This window comes from Leguminivora glycinivorella, chromosome 7, assembly GCF_023078275.1.
Source record: "Leguminivora glycinivorella isolate SPB_JAAS2020 chromosome 7, LegGlyc_1.1, whole genome shotgun sequence".
Taxonomy (NCBI): Eukaryota; Metazoa; Arthropoda; class Insecta; order Lepidoptera; family Tortricidae; genus Leguminivora; species Leguminivora glycinivorella.
The window spans coordinates 452,215-470,495 of record NC_062977.1 but is presented as its reverse complement, the minus strand read 5'-3'; the positions used below and the strand labels follow the sequence as shown (position 1 = coordinate 470,495).

General features: G+C 36.4%; 1 protein-coding gene across 1 annotated transcript in view; it reads right to left on the bottom strand.

Annotated features, from left to right (window-relative positions):
* LOC125228319 (rhomboid-related protein 2-like) overlaps positions 1–3,023 on the bottom strand; it is a 29,524-nt gene extending 26,501 nt beyond the window's left edge. Inside the window, exon 1 of the mRNA XM_048132832.1 lies at positions 2,687–3,023. The gene's annotated coding sequence lies outside the window, so the exon portion shown is untranslated. The remainder of the gene's footprint in view (positions 1–2,686) is intronic.
* Positions 3,024–18,281: the final 15,258 nt, after the last annotated feature.

Here is an 18,281-nt window from a genome sequence, read left to right as displayed (position 1 = left end):
AAGGAAACAAATAAGGAAAATAGAAACAGTGATTTGATTATCTTGTTGCCAAACAATACCACCCGCGACTACAACGATAACCCAAAGTTATAATGAAATAAGTAATACATACTAAGTAGTTTGTAGACTCATTAAAGAACTTGCTTGATAATAAAAAAGTGTAAACATGATTAAAATCTTGTTATAAACATTATTTAAGCCGAATTTTAGCAAAACAAGATTATTTTGAAATGATTTGTCTTATTGATTAAAAACAACCGAATTTACTTAATTTAATTTTAAAACAAGTTATCGTTATAGACACAGACATATCTGACAGATAGGTACATATCCCAATACTATCTTTGTAAATGTTACATTAAAAACTATACATTCCCAACCTCCCCAAGTTAAAACAAGTAGTTAACGCGCAGTTCCAAAGTACTTCCTTCCAAAAGCACTTGTCCCGAGCACTGTGTCGAGACGTCGTCGCGAAGTCGGTGAGAGCCTGGCCTACATCCAGTGGCCTATCCCACAAAACTTTACAAATGTACAATTCGACAAAATTGTAGCATTGTAAACAAACACATGTAACACAACTATTACAAAAAAGTATTCGTTACAAGTTTGAAGTATACAAATAATTTACTTTTGTGGAAGCATATCACAAAAAAATAAGGTATGCTCATGACAAGCAAAATTGTCAAATTGTAGATGTGTAAATATACAAATAGAAATTTGTAAAGTTTGTAAGTTACAATTTGTGTGTGAGTGATCTCCGTGTTCAACAAAACCGGCCATTTTGATGACGTGACCCATCAATAAGACCCTGGGAAAATTTCATGAGAAGTTTAAAGTCTTGGAAATTGAGTTTCCAGCCATCTTACTTCATTCCCCAGAAAGTAATCCACTATTTGGACACAGCTTCAATAGCAGTTACATAGCTCCGTCCCGAACAGGGGGTTACCATCTCTAAAGACCAGTTTAGGTTAAACTATAGCAGTTACATAGCTCCGTCCCTCTCTCTCAACCTAAACTGAACGGCTTTAGCACGTCATGGTAACCCCCCAGAGCTTTGGAGTGATCACCAGCGTTCGTGATGTGATATCTAAACTGTTCTAGGCCTGATTCTGATGTTAACTGTTACTGATCTAATAAAAGTCAGATCTAATCCATACATTTTTCGAGATCTATGTTCTATATATCGACGACGGGTTTGGCCTAGCGTGTAGTGAACCTGCCTGCTACGCCGCTGTCCCGGGTTCGAATCCCGGTAAGGGCATTTATTTGTGTGATGAGCACAGATATTTGTTCCTGAGTCATGAATGTTTTCTATGTATATAAGTATTTGTATATTATATATATCGTTAGACTTATATTGACCGGGATATAGACCGTGATTACCTTTTTGATTTTTGTCGAGCTCCGATATTTCGACGCAGTTGCATGCATCATGATCACGGAAAACTGACGAAGGCGGGTGGATGTTAAAGTTGCATAGACAGCGCGCGATCTACCCTCCTTCGCGCGCGTCGGCTGCGTTCACTTTCAGCGTTACCACTTGTCGCATTCACACTCGATGATCTAAGGATGAAAGGTAATCACGGTCTATATCCCGGTCAATATAAGTCTAATGAAAATAACCGTGAATCATTCAAAACTCATATATATCGTTGTCTGAGTACCTACAATACAAGCCTTCTTGAGCTTACCGTGGGACTCAGCCAATCTGTGTAAGAATGTCCTATAATATATTTATATTTATTTATTTATATTTATATATTATTTTTATGCAGTAGAGGGTTAACGAGCGGTGGTTGAGGTCGCTGAGTGGTATCAGACCGTGTCATAAGATAGCAGAATTAGGTTTTATTTTATGCCACCGTCTTAGATCCTTCAGCTCGCACTTTTTGCCTAAGCAACTGAAATTACATCGTAGTGTTCCTAGTTCCGACCTGACCGACTTCACAAATAGGTCACTGGCCTAAGATATTGAGGTGACCGACCTTAGAAGAGCCTTGGTACACAGACCTAGTTCATTAACGTTATCTTCACCTACATTGAGGTCCTTTGTCTCAAGTCTATATTATTAAATAAAAAAATGATAGGGAGATTGAGTGCATATTTGTGTATGTATTTTTACATTACATTACAACATTATTTAATCTGATTGAAATTTAATTCAAATGTATTACTAAATGTATTACCCTGTACTTTAAAACCGGGGCATTTATTGTATAAAAAACATAGTAGAATCTTTTTTGATTAATTTGAATAATGATAATCAGAGGTGCGTGGATGATTTTTAGGATCGTGAACGATAAGAGCTAAATCTTGACGATTTTCAAAATTCCAAACATAATTCATGTTTTAATTAACGTTACAAACCTATCAATAAAATAACAAAAATATCTATAAGTAAACTTTGAAAGGATATTGAGATACGGTAAGATCTTATCAACCTTCCCAGAGTTTGTTCTTGGGCTATCCCTATCAGGCCAGTTTCATATTTATGCCTGAAGGCTGAACCACCCTAAACTGTCAAAATATTAACCAACAAAAATGTTTGAAAATAAATTTTACTATTTGTTCCTTTGTTATTTATAATGGTTGATGTAATATTAATGTAAAAGAGTTCAATGGCATTTAATTGATGAATAATAAACAAAACAATTAACAGATACCTGATTGAGATCATAATAATTACCTTTCCAATTAGTCGAATGAAGACCACATTATTCACACATTGAATCGTCCACTTGTTCATAATAATTATACACAGATATCATTTTACGCTACATTTAATGGTACCAACACATATTGACGTCATTATTCATATAAACTAAAGATCACCACGATTTTTTATATTTTTATAATTCACTTATACTTTTTGATCCTACGCGCCAAGCGTATATAATAGTTCACTATATTTTTCTTTATATTCACACAGAGTACGTACAATCCATTCGCATATAAACAGTCGATTAACAGACTACTAAATACTAGACAAGCAATTAAACTTTATCTGTGAGATACGTTATCATAATCGGACGCGTTTGCCCGCCTCGATAACGGCCAGCCAGCTGACTGCGCTGCGCGCATCAAACTACCCCGCGGCTGAACAAATATGTATTCTAGGTCAACCCACTAAAGTTAGAATTTGTTTGTGTTGGTCGTATGCATGTGCAAGCCATGTGTTTTTGAGGCGGAGATGTGTTTATGTGTTATGATTATTACAACTGAGAGATTTAGTACTAATATGTAGAATGGATTGAAACAATGTTAGTTCAGATCTAAGATTAGAAGTTTAATGCAGCACGTGTTAAAGGGTTGCCCTTCTTCTCTAAAATATTATTGTTCAATGGTAATCATCGTACATATACTAAACTTGACATTACTTAGAACGTTTATTTACGTTATCAATGGAAATACCTGAATGTATTTTCAGTGCTGTTTATGTAGGTAAAACACGGTAAAATTTAACATTTAACTCGATTGTCATTGTCACCTATATGAACTCACTCATTAATTATAATACAATAATTGTATGTATGTAATGTATAATTATTATATACATTATTATATGGGTAGATAAGGCCTGGGATGGAGTAACTTTGAAATGGAATAAAAAAAAATCAAAAACATTTTTATTCAGCAAGTAGGCCACAGAAGCACGTTTACATGTCAACAATTACTAAAATATTAAAGAAAAAAATCTTTTAACCAAAAGCATTACCATACTTTAGTAACTGGGATACCTCTAGACAACGTCACGATCGCTTACGATAATGTCATTGATACCGTAGTAAGCTCTCTATCGCGCCAGTACCAACGGAAGAACAATAGATTGTGACGTTGCTAGGTATATGTAGGTACCCTGTGAAGCCATTGCGTGGGCGCACAAATAGCCCAGAATGGCGAGAGGAGCCGGAAATTAATTTTATTCAGCTATTAGATTTCTGATTGTGATTCAGATTATCTGAAAAGTAGCACCATGTACAGCATTCATACGAGCCCCAATGCAAATGATATCGTCTAGTATGAAAAAAATATTATGTCCTAACTTCGACCTCAAAATTCAGGATGAATTAGATGATTAGTAGAACATGTAACATAAAAACAAGAGAGCTTATAATGCATATTTTATTTATTCAAAACATAAATTAACAATTTTCCTCACTAGTAAACAAAAAAACATAATTTCACCAAATGTAACACTCGCAAAAATGTTCGTCTTCAGCGTAGCCGATGCAGAAAAGAACAACTACCACTTGGTGGCGTCACCTTTTGCATCTAAAACGGCCTTAATTCTGAGCGGCATTGTATCTACCAACTGTCTATACTCCTCAGGGGTTATTCCATTCCAGACACCCACAAGTTTCTCCTTAAAATCAGCTTTGGATTTAGAAGGATCTTTTCGCAACTTTTTCTTCATTTACCACTACAAAGTTTTTATGGGAGACAAGTCTGGACTGCTGGATGGCCATGATATGGTAGGAATTTGTTTTTGTTTCAGCCACTCCATCGTTGTCTTGCCAGTATGACATAAGGCACCATCTCGTTGAAAAGTAAATCCATTTATATACTTGAACTTTCTTATAGACGGTAGTGAACTCTATTCCAAGATGCTTTTGTATTTCTCTGCATTGACGGTTCCATCTATAAATTGCAGACATCCCACACCCTGTGCCGACATACAGCCCTAAATCATTTAAAGATGCTGGAAACTACACCTTGCGTTCAAGACAGTCTTTGTGAAATGCATCTCCTTTATCTTGAATGACTTTACTTCGTTCATCGCCAACTATGACCTCAAATTTGGATTTGTCGCTCCATATTATTTTTCGCCACTGATCGGCAGTCCAGTTTCTGTACTTTTGTGCAAATTTCAACCTGTTAGTTTTCTGCTTTTGAGTAAGTAATGGTTTCTGTTTAGCGGTGTGAAAACCGAAGCCCATTATTTTCATTACTGTCTTTCAGGTATCGACTGAAATGTTTATTTTGATCGCGTCATGCCATAGTTAGGTAAGTTCTCCTGCTCTTGCATGACGATTTTTCCTGATGATGCTCCTCAAAATCCTGTTTTCTCTTTGGCAGTTATTCTTCGACGGCCAGATTTATTTAAACAGGAGACGTTTCCGTGTTTTAGTTGATGCTGGATGATTGTATGCGCCGTAGATCTTGGCAAAAAAAGGTCTTTGGATATTTTGGAACGTAGATTTGCCGCTATTGTTACTGGAAATTATAATTTTCCTCACTGATTCAGGCACCGACTTACCTCTTGCTATTTTGGTATAAAAATGTTGTAGAATAATTATATTTTTTACAGAATTTACCTTTTTATGTAGCCGTATATCATATCAGACGACTTATAATATTATTAATTCAATTTAAAATATTATTGTATAATATTAATCTTACTAAACTATTTTTATTTAAAATAGACGACCTATTATGCCTCAAATATGAACTAGGCGTATTTTTTTGCTTTAGATATGTTATTTTTATGATATGATTATATTAAAACATATAACATTAGGGCATTTTGTACGGCGCAAGATTAAACTAGTTTTAATGGCTTAGTGTGTCGTGTATTCCATTTATCATCAAAGTCAATCTGGGTTTAAATACCAGTTTCGGAAATAAATATCGCACGTTGAAGTGTGACTAGACGATATCATTTGCATTGGGGCTCGTAAGGTGGGAGCTGTTGCTAGGGCGCCGTGAAAGATGTTTCTAGCTCTAGACGAACCACATTGTTGCGAGGCCGAACTACAAACTCAAAGTTACGGCGCTATCCAAACGCTTAGTGTTTATCTACAATCCAAAGCGGAGTTCCTCTTAAAGTCAAAGACGCAAAACATCTCAGAGAGGCGCAATTTTGTAGTCAGATCAGACGGACACAGCGAATCTATAAGGATGGCAGCCACTGTTGTAATGCACCTTCATTTCTTGAACAACATCGACAAGTAACTGGACACAACAAACATTATCAATTCTAAAAAAGACGATTGAAATTATTTTTTATCGCAACAATATCAACAATTAAATCACTGTTCAGTGTTCTCCCGTTTATCTTAAGTACGACCATCTGCTCCACGGTCTTTGTTCTTACATCCTACGTGCAAAGCTCTAGTTAAGTCCTTCCTGTTGAATACAGTATACAGTATTAAAGGAAATAAATAATATATATAACAGTTCAAATAAGACATCTACTTTTTTATCTCGTCCTCCGTTTGTTAGATGAAGAACCGCGGATTCGCTACTGATGCTAAGTTTAACATCATCATCCTCCTTGCGTTATCCCGGCATTTGCCACTGCTCATGGGAGCCTGGGGTTCGCTTTGACTACTTTGATACTACATACATACATACATACATACAATCACGCCTGTATCCCATAAAGGGGTAGGCAGAACACATGAAACTACTAAAGCTTCAGTGCCACTCTTGGCAAATAAGGGGTTGAAAGAAAACGAAACTGTGACTTTGATACTAAGTTTAACATATTTTCTTTATAATTTACAAAATCGAGGTGAATAGTTACTGATGTCACAAAGATTCTTTAATGCTCGATTAGGAATGGACTTAAGTAATTAATATTTAAATTTTAAGTCTTAAAGACTGTTGGTATTTCTTCAACAGAAGTCTTTGTCTGGAGTGGTAATTGTGAGTAAGTCAATCTTGTAAAATTTACGCCATCTACATAACTGGCTTGTGCGACGATCAATTGTTGAGACAGTTACAAAAGAAGTGACGCATGACTCTGGTTATGTTTGTAATTCCTTGACAATTGCTTATTCTCTTTCTTGGAGATATGAAGATATGTCTCTTGAGGAAGTTGATCAAGTTGATTCAATTCCTGTGTGAGCCTACCAATTATTAGGTACCTTTGTATGTATATTACTCGGCGTTTGATGTTGGACATTATGTAGATCGATATTGTAAAAAGAATCAAATAGTTAGCTTTTATCGAGGCAGGAAGGATTTACACGACATTATTCGTCTTCAAATGTGTTATCGATTGTAAGAACTGTCAGCAATAGTAATTTGAACTGTCAGCTCGCGTGGCAGAGAGAAATTGGATATTGAAATTTCGAAGTAACTCTTCAGATTCGTAGACTATCGAGAGCTGCAGCGCTGAGTTGCGATGAATATTTGAGGCGATCGATGCACTTCCATAATGCACCGAGTCGCCAGCCGCCTGCCAGACAGGCTCGGGGCATTTTGAGCTATAATCACAGGCATATAATATCATAACTTTTGGGTGCGACGTGTGTTTTTGACACGTTTTGCGTTCACAAGCGCCAGTGGTGTAGCGGCGGTTGCATAGGAATAATGTACTATTTACAGTATTTCAGAACATACCTAACTATGTATTTATGCATCACATATTATTAATAACTTACTGATATTTTATTTTTCGAATGCTTTCTTTTGTTTCCTGGTTTTGGCTTTATTTACGTATAACGAAGGTGACAACACCACATAATTATAAGTACAGTGAAATGTTTACAGAACATTGAACAATCTCGTAGGTAATCAATAGGAAAATTTCACAGAAAACAGAAAATAAGTACTTGGGAATAAGGGACTTAGACTCGTGTTTTGCGATTTCGTGACGTTTTATCATACAAACATTAATTGCAATTATAATTTTTAGCAAGCAGTCCGCCGCTGTCCGAGATATGTAGATAACAAATCAAGCTCAATGTGCCCATTTCCATGTTGAATCCAGGTCGCGCGTCACCGCCGATTTGAGGTCCCTGTTAGTCCCTAGGTATTAGGCAGTTAACTACAGCAGTGCGTGACGAAGCTCTGATATACTCACTGCCCCAGAACACGCATTTACCTCATACTTCAGCAACTATACAGATATAGCATCGCCAACACTGTTAGCTATAAGTAGGTACATTTGTAATCCTTATTACAAGGGCATAAAGTCTACCGATGGTTAGTTATTTCAAGAGTGTTGCTGTAAGTACTTTATGTCATTGCGATTAGGTGTACGAATGTTAAGAGTGGTCGATAGAGGTTAAAGTGCGGTTAACTCATTTTTGCGCCCGTGATAACCTTGCACTAATAAAATTCATGCTGTTTCAATAGGGAAATAAGGATCTTGTGGGAATTTCAGAGTCGAGGTTCTTGTAGCTAATTAAATTCTATATCTTATACTTTTAAACAAGCAATGCTTGTATATTTATTTATTTATTTATATATACCGACGATCTCGGAAACCGCTCTAACGATTTCGCTGAAATTTGTTATGTGGGGGTTTTCGGGGGTGAAAAATCGATCTAGCTTAACCTTAAATCCCGGAAAACGCGAATTTTAAAGTTCGAGTTTTCATGAGTTTTTCTTTCGCGTTAGTAAACGTAAAATATGGTCGTTAATTTCGCCGCGCGCGCATCGATTCCGCCTAGCTCAGTCGTACGAGGTCGGTCTAATGTACGCAGATAGATCGTAGGTGTTGGGGTTTCGAATCCCGGCCAGAAATTAAACATTTTTTTTTTTTTTTTTCACTTTTTTTTTGTTTTGTAAGAGATTTTTTTTTTATCTAAAGACGTGATATATTAAAATAGAACCGAGCGAAGCTCGGTCGCCCAGATATTTGAAGATAAAAATTTAATGAGTCACAATTAAATACAGTAAAATACAAAAAAAAACCGGCCAAGTGCGAGTTCTACTCGCGTTGCAAGGGTTCCGTACACTACAAGAAGGGCTTTAAGCGCCTCCTTTTTAGTAGGAACTTAAGTATTTTTTGCGAATAATCAATATTTTGAACAAAACGAAACAGAAATGAGTTTATATGTAATATTCAAACGCGCTCAAACAATTTCAAGAGATTTGGTAACTCCTTGCAGCGGCAATGAGTGAAATTCGTAATTTGAGTTTTTTTCTTTTAAGTCTGACTTACGCTTTACTGTAGATTTCTAATAGGATTTCCTGTAATCTATAGATTGAAAACTATCTCGTGTACTTTTTTGAAAATTTTACGCATAGTAGTTTCGGAGATGAAGGGGGGGGGGATGGTCATTTTTTACCTTACTAAAAATTATTAAAAAAATATTTTATATTTATGTCTTGTGGCATTAAGCATTTTGTACATTGTCTGGTATATTTTGTGCAATAAAAGCTAGAAATGTTCTTAAATATCTGGCATAAAATTAACGTTTCATGTCAACATTTCGAGAACAAATCTATAAGCGCACGGAAGTGCGCAGGCCAAGTTCCATAACTTAAACCAGTTAACGAGTCACCCGCTGACATTACTCTCTCACACGCACAAAATGTAACCTCATAATCGTAAATCTTACCCTGAATTAATGAATAATAAAAACATAGGTACCTCCATAGGTGTTAGGGTTTTTTGCGTCCATACGCATTTCATATTATTAACTTAATGACCATTAAACCACTAGCTTCAGTAAGAGGCTGTTTAAAACGTTGTAATGAACTAGAGTGGATTGAAACTTTTGTGCCACCTCTTAGTTCACACCCGAGTCGATTAAGACTATTAATTACACCACCTGCACCCTTGCCGACCCCTGTTTACGTAGTTAATATATTAGATGAAGAGCGGGATGAGGCTTCTAAACACCGATGTTCGTTTAAGGTGCAGCGGGTTCAGCCGAAATAGATTTTAAAAATTCGTAGGCTTTTTGAGTATGTACGGTTGTGAATAAATAGCAATTTGAAGACTTCCTTTAGTAACTAATTTGATTTGTTCGAAATTTTGATAGAAATGTGCCTAAAAATAACAAGGGCCTCTTCAATCAGATTAGTGATTTTCTTTTTCACCGATTTTAAGCGCTGGTGGCCTAGCGGTAAGAGCGTGCGACTTTCGATCCGGAGGACGCGGGTTCGAACCCGGCTCGTACCAATGAGTTTTTCTGAACTTATGTGCAAAATGTCATTTGATATTTGCCAGTCGCTTTTCGGTGAAGGAAAACATCGTGAGGAAACCGGATTAATTCCAGTAAGGCCTAGTTACTCTTCGGGTTGGAAGGTCAGATGGCAGTTGCTTCTGTAAAAACTAGTGCCTACGCAAAATCTTGGGATTGTTTGTTAAAGCGGACCCCAGGCTCCCATGAGCCGTGGCAAATTCCGAGATAACGCAAGGAGGATGATGATGGGATTCACCGATAGGGTTTTTATTATGATAAATGTAAGTAATAAATTAATAATATTTGCGATCCCGGACACGCATATCCACGCACTCTGTGTTCATAGTTGGGAGAAGGACCTGAACTCTCTACACCTTAACGACCTGTTGACGCTTCTATTTATCTAGGTGTTACGTCTAAGCCGACACCCCACTTGTCACTCGATCCCGAGGGGTTGCGGTTTGTCGCTGTCGCACATTTTGTCGCGATAATGGTTTATCTGTGTTTCACATCTGTCTCTCATGCCTTTACGACAATTATGACAAAGGGACCTGCTTGACAACTTTATTAATATGTAAATATTGTAAATATCAATACATAAATGCGCAATATGAAGTCGGGTGAATTTTTAGAACAACAATTTTGATATACTTATAACATTTTTTTTAAATACCTTCTTTCCTAAGGCGAAGCGTGTCACCGATAACATGGTCTAGTATTTGCTTGAAAAGTAAATTTTTGCAATTCAATAAATTAAACATGTACCTAACACTGGATAATTTAGCCAATTAACATATATATGTACGCAATACGCAAAGCAAATCCTAACTACCTGGGACATTTTGGGAAACCTAGTGAATCTGACTCGGTCTTGAGCGGTATCGCGCCAGCTTTCGCCGACGCCGAGCTCACGGAGGTCTACCTCCACTCTATCCGCCCAACGATATTTTGAGTATCAGCCTGCCCAACTTTTTCAAAATCGGAGATGTGATTCAAATGTACAAACTTTCGGGAATTACGCATCTACTGTAAGTAGGTAGGTACTCGGCTTTCCACAAAGAAAAAATAGTTAAAAAATATAAATAATTGTGATGAATGTACGATGGTTGGATGGAATTTCACGATGGTTTGAAAACTTTGAAAGTAATCAGCGACCTCTATAGTTCTTTAAAAATACTCTAGTTTTATGAAAATGAACATGTACTAGTCATTAGAAAACCCGACCGCGTTCCCGCTCACTACTGAAAAATGCAGCGGAAACAAACAAGAAAGTAGGGTGCCCTCTCACCCCATTTCCTCAGTCACAGGGGCAAGTATTTCAAGAACACTTTTTGACTTCCTCTGAATAAGAGTATGATTGAGTCGCTAGATTTCAGCATATTATTGACACAATTTTGTTACCTATATTTTACGCTGCAAAATCTTATTGTTTTTAACTTTATTTGCTTAAATAATTCAACGGTTTCTTAGACTTGTGATTTCTCTGTACTGTTGGAAAGCATTTTATGTTTTTTTCCAAATTATCCGAGACCATTTTAAATTGCAAAAGCAACTATAACCATGAAAAAACCGAAGAAGAGTTATTACTAATAGTAGGAAGGGTTTTACAGCAGAAAAAATTCTTTGTACAACAGGAGCAAGTGGAAGTTTCTTAACCTAGACACTAGCCTGGCGAAGCTCGACCCTGTCGGGCCTGTTGCACTCAAGGATGCGCCGAAAATACCCGAGTCACGCTGAGGAGCAAGAATATCCAGGACACCGTGACACGGGGTTACCTACAGTACGACCGGGTAGAAATAACTGTTATCGGGGACGGTGACCGGGCAAAAATAACTAGGAAAGTAAACTATTACGGTGACGGTGATCAGTACAAGACTTAATTACATTCAAGTTAACTAAAATCTTAACGTGCAGTCAGAAAGTGTAAAAAATATGGATGTACAGATGTAGTGCGAAAAATTTGCCTTCGTATTTTGACGGAAACGTACGAACGTGTCATACTATTTCAGTCAATCCCAGTGCAAGATGTACTGACACTGACTGAACTAGCATGACAAATACGAACGTTTCCGGACAAATACGAAGGAAACCCCTTTCGCACTTACATCTGTGCAAAATTTGCTCAAAAATATATCCCTTTATCGACGGATTAAGAACTATGGGACATATTTTTTTTTTACATTTCCACGCCTATATTTATTTACATTTGACTGTACGTGCATGTTTTAAAATTTCAAATTTAAAAGTCACCTTTAAATAAAAAGGTCCTCACTAGAATATATCTACGCTTGCTCATGAATGTTGTTTCAAAGTGCAAAATATGCTGCTCTCAATAAGCCTGTCCTGGAAACTGCATCCGAATGCAGCAGGATTATTGATCGATGCCCTTGACATACCCCATTAAGTGTGTTTTGTACAGAAAAAAACTTAAAATCCTCGTAATATAAACTGATTTGCAAAATAATTAATATAATTATATATGTGACTGACCTGCTACGTCCACAAAACACCAATACACTTGCACATTGTTATTCCTCTCATTGTCATATTAAACACACACACATACACGCAACACCACTATCCCACTATTTTGCCGAACTACCACAGTTTGGCGATCATATTATCTGTCCTGGTGAAGAGGTGTTTACAAACTGGCCGGGGCGGGCGGCGCCGGTGGGCGGGCGGGGTCAACGACCGTCGCCGTGGCAACCGCTGCACCTGCAGTCGGAGTGTTAGCGGATAAGATGATGCGTTGATAGAAAGTGATATGCGGATTATGAGATCGGCCTTACGATGACACATTTTATAAAGGGTACCTAGGTACGGTACGTCTCAAAATTACGAATTTATTCTTTAAAGCTCTCAAGGGTGCTTTCGCAAAATAATACATACAAAGGTAAGAATTATAGTCACATGTAAGATGACATAGTAGCCCTTATAAATACAATAGTTACCTGGGTAACCATCACATTATAAAATCGATGTACCTAAGTAAAAAATAGTTCTGAATTTACATTCATGCAATAATCAGGAATAAAAACTACAGTTGACACATTTCGACTTAACTGACTGTTGAACCTATTTTTTAAAATTAATAACTAGTTTAAAAAGTTTTTATATGCAGAAAGGTTCTATAACATTATAGATACGATCAAATACGGTAGTAATCCTCGACTGTTTTTGGGCATTTTCGCGAGAGGAATCGCCAAAATGATTTTTTTCTAAAGTAGGTAAATTTTATGTTTTTCCTACTCAGAATCACAAGCCCTTTCGATCTAGGATAAAAAACAAGAGACAAAAAATGGTCCCAAAATTTTCTATTGTCTTGCATAGGTACCTACTGTTCACTTTGTAACCGCTATAATTATAAAGTGTTTGGACAATGGTAACAATGTGGAAAAAATAAATTTGGGATGGAAAGGGCTCGTGATTCTGAGTAGGAAAAATATTAAATTTACCTACTTTAGAAAAAAAAGTTTTTGAATATTTTTTCGCGAAAATGCCCTTTTACTATTATATTAAAATGTAAAGTGTTCGCGTGCCTTTGCCGAGCCCCTTAAAAGTTAGGTATAGCTAAAGTACCTACCTACACCAAAAATAGAAATTTATGATAACAGTAAAGGTAATAAGTTTCAAAAAAACGCATAGGCGTTTTTGGAATTTTTATGTAAACCAAATGTACTTAACTATTTATTACTTATGTGCTACCCATCGCCCCATTTGTTTTTCGGGCTCCGTACCAAGAAGCCCTTATTTGAATTATAATGTTATATGTATATGTCTTTAAACAGTTTGTGTCATTATTTTTCAGTGTAGGGTGGTCAAAACTTCCACTTCTACATCGCTTACCTTGCATACGCTCCAATTGTCCTCCAATCTTTACATATTTTATTTATTACCTTATTGCTTAAGAAATAAGACTGAAAATAAGCAAAAAAGGGTCCAGTTACGGGATAATCACAGTTAACACACCTCTAGATAATGACCGAGGGAAACTGTTTGATGTTTGAAGACTTATTGGGTTACCACAGTACAAAGGATTCGTGGTTTTGTCGGTAAAAGAAACCTTAGTGATTATGACTGTAGTATTCTTACTTCTTTTAGCATGAAGAAACACATCATGCATAATAAAACCAGTTTAATATGTGGTGTTAATAAGTGGTGATTTCAGATTTTTTTTTGCTTAATAATACGTTGTCAAGTGGGTTTCAGACGGAACTTATAGAATTGATTCAACCGGGGAATATACAGAAACAGAAAAATACAATAATTTCTCAACAAATTACTAAATCTTTTACTAGTTAAAATTTAAAATTCCATGTCTTAGTGGCACCTAGCAAACATTTCTAGAACTAATTTCTCTTACAGCGCCATCTAGTGTTGAGTAGCGAAACTATCTGAGTTGCGCTGGAACTATTTGTGAACCATAGTTAACCAACCGAGTGTGGCAAGATAATGTTATCAATTTTCAAAAGATGGCGCTATGAGTATTAAACTAAAAATCGAGATCCTTGTAAGTCCTAAAGTTTATTGCTGCGATGGAAGTAATTACTGGTAACTTTTATTTCCATGAGATGAAACTTTCAACTCGCTAATGCCTGAACAGAAGAAAGATCTTGTTGTTTGTTTCAATTACCAAGGGGATTACAGATCAAGCTGTCAAGTGGACGCAACTTTGCGTACCAACCGAAAGTATAATTCGAATTTATGCAATTACTTTAAAAGCTTTATAACAAGATAACACATAGCTACGAGATCGAGAGAATTAAACGCGGTGATTGATTGTGTTTGTTTTCTCTTGGCTTTTATATCCTCAATTATGTAATAAGTAGTTCAGTAAAAACATGCTTTCATTTCATAACAAGAAATCAAACTGATTGTTGAGTATTTTTTCAGTCTGTTTGTGAGACTTCAGTTTCTTTCAGTCCCACATTATCATAGTATGATAGTCTGCAAAAGCGCATGGCGAATTTATCAATGAATTCATTCATAATTTCTCCATGCAATTGTGCAGCTCACTACCTAATAAAATAATAAGTCATATAATATAAATATAAGTTGTTCTTGTAAGTTCTGAATTGTAAATAGTAAGAAAACATGAAGTCAACGTAGACTAAAACTGCTGATCAACTGCGAACATATACAGTTATTTTTTTTTCAAATGTATGAATGCAGTTTTTCTTTTTATTAAAATCGACAGATCTTCGTATCAGACTTTCCCAAACTGACCGGTTTGAATGAACCACCCTGTATAATGTAAGTTCACATATAAGTACTCATAGTTTAAGATTTAAGAGTTACTATTTACACCAACCTGGGTGCTTCTGCTTGTAGAACACCAATCATTTTACAATATCAGGCACTGAAATTTGGAGGCTTTAATAATATAGGCACAATAATGAACATGAACTTTTAATGGCGTATCAATTAAAATACTCGTATCCATTTACAGAGAACGCGAAAATTTCATATGCTATCGCATCATCAATCCTGAATTCCGCCAAAGTTTTATTGCTTGTGTTCAACTGTGTCAAGTAATAAGTTTTCACTGTGTGTAAGTAGGTACTGCTTAGTAATGTAGAAATTGCAGAACATTCCCAAAAAGCGGAAACATTCTTGAGAATGTTCGCAGAACATTCCCGCAACATGCGATTTATTATTTAAACGAGAGAATATACTTGAAATAATGTTTAAATGGGCATAATATAAAAAAAACTATATGTTATTATACATATAATATTGTCTATTATAGTTAGCTATTTTGTTGATAAGTGATAAGTTACCAATAAGTTGCTTAAATTCTCACTATACTTCAGGGAACATTTCGACTTTAAGACTTTACAGTTTTAGTCCTGACTTTTTTAAATTAGGTACCGAACTATTATTTCATGTCATGCCAATATATGTATAAACAAAAAAAAAAACAAATAAAATAAAAACAAACAGATCGCTGTCAGGATCGAACCTGAGAACATCGGCATACGAAGCCAGCGCACTACCACGGGACTACGTCTTGACTTGCTGAGTTCGACGAAATTATGGTATAAACTACGAAGTTACTGAGTATTCTGATAAATTCTCGTTCTCGAGAACATTCTCAGAAGTTACCGAAAATTCTCATGAGGAATGTTCTGCAACTTTGGAAACTTCTCGTCCGTGCATTGCTAGTAAAAAGCAGTACTACTGCTTTTTACTATCACAAAATAAGTATCGTGCCTTAACTTTTAAAATGTTGAGTATTTCGAATTGATGTTCATGAACATGAATTCAAAATACGATGAATAATCATTCATCATCATCATCACCGTGTCAATTAAAGCCGACAATTTGAAATATTTTTGAGCCTAATACAAGAGGGGCACATGTTGCGCATGGCTCTGTCATCTATGTTCGTATCATACTCGTATTCCCAAATATTATACTGTTCTTCGACTGTTCGGAGGATTTTCGAGTTAAGATATACATATGTCGTACACAAAATAATGTCATGCCTGTGAGAATAGGCTGCCGCACATTGCTGATCAATTAATATTCATATCAGTACGGCGTGAGCCGCACTACAGGTAAAGCGAACGCCCAATACGGGTTATCTGTAGCTTTGCCAATCTACTTTATATATTAACCGTATGCCACTTTGTTTGACCTTCGTTATGACGGAGCAAAAAGCAAATTCCATACATCGATACAATCCAATACAGCTATGGGCAAACATGTGCAATGTAAGTGTAAGTTGCAATTGGCCTGCTAGTCTCCGCTGAGTACTGTGCATTAGGTATTCGGTGGCACTCTCTATCGCCTCTGTTCTGTAAGTAGGTACTAATATGAGAATACTGGGAAATTACAGTAATTTCATTCCCATTCGATTAAGACCAAGCAATAAACACGTAATCCTTAGGAAAATCCCAATAAATCATCCACTAGATTGCGTCCAAATCAGACTGACAAACCTTCCGCCGAGACTCCATGAAATAGAGTTATTACTGGTCAACAAATCAAAATACAAAATAGATATTTTACTACCTTACTGTCCCACGCGACATGGGTCGTGGCATCTAATATCCGAGCACCCTGACCCCTGTGTAGGAGGTCCAGGCCTTATATGAAGGTTGAAGAAAGACTGGTTGGATATTATTGGATTATTCAGCTTCCATGTTTGGCACGAAGTAATTTTCTGCGCGATTCGGCGCCGAATGTACATTTATTGGCAGAGACGTCGTTAAAAGCGTCAATATAGTTTTTATAGCTAAGAAAACATTAAATAGTAGAGGGCAAGATTCCGACCTCAGGAATGCTCCGTTAAACAGTTAACCATTGCAACGCTAAAATTGAAGTGCGCAAAAGAATTTCGCATTCGTAAAATTTTCATAATTCTTACGTAAGGTATTTCCATCGCAGTATACGGCAGACAAATTATTAATTTTAAAAAAGATTCATAATAACCGCCGGGGTGTACTAAAAAGGCTAGATTTGAAATTTCAACAAAGCCGTATTCAAGACTTACGTTGGTAGATTATATTTTAGAATGTACAGTAAAATTTAATAAGTCAAAGAAAATACAACATTTTAATAAAAGGTAACTTAAAATAAATATTTACAAATAAATTTATTTTAGAATTGAAAGGAACAAAAGCAAATAATTTATATAACAATTGTCTCAAATACAAAACTTTTGAAGACACTTCACATCATCTCGATTTATTTTCTTAAAGAAGTTATGTATATCAGATAACAGTCTACATTATTGACTTGTCCGACGCAGATCCATTTACGTTGGCGGAAAGAGTGTTAATGAAGAGAGACTGGCTACTCGAGGCGTTTAGTGCTATCCATTCCAGATAATGGGTAAAATGTGTACCTATATAGTGCAACAATGAAACTTGTGCGCGGGAAGATGGGCCGGCTAATGGACTTGGAGATTCTACATTTCTATAGGTCTTGATATGAGAAATTAAGAAACAGACAGGCCGAAAACGATCTTCGCATCTTTCACAGTTACAAAATTTGAGCGATATTTCTGGACCGATATGACCTTCAATGCACCTCCAACCCTTTTGGTATTTCGGGTATCTATCGGCAGCAGTGTCCTCGTACCATAAGGCGACCTGTCCGCTCATTTGCCATTTTTCATCAAAAAGGAAGGGATAAAGGCCCTGACTACAAAGGCAAGCGGTAATGGAAGAACCCAGTAACCAAAGACACTGTACACAAAGTATTTAATGGCGAAACTTAAACCAGCCCTTGCGGTGTTGCCAACAGAACATTTAGTATACTCAAGAGCAATCGAAGAAGGATGCTTTACGTGGAGCGTTTGTAGATGTTGAACTGTGTTATTGCTCTGCGAGTGTACAATGAAGAGTCTGTGGCAGGGCGAGGTTTATCTTAAATTAATCTTAGGTTATAGTTTTATTTAATTAC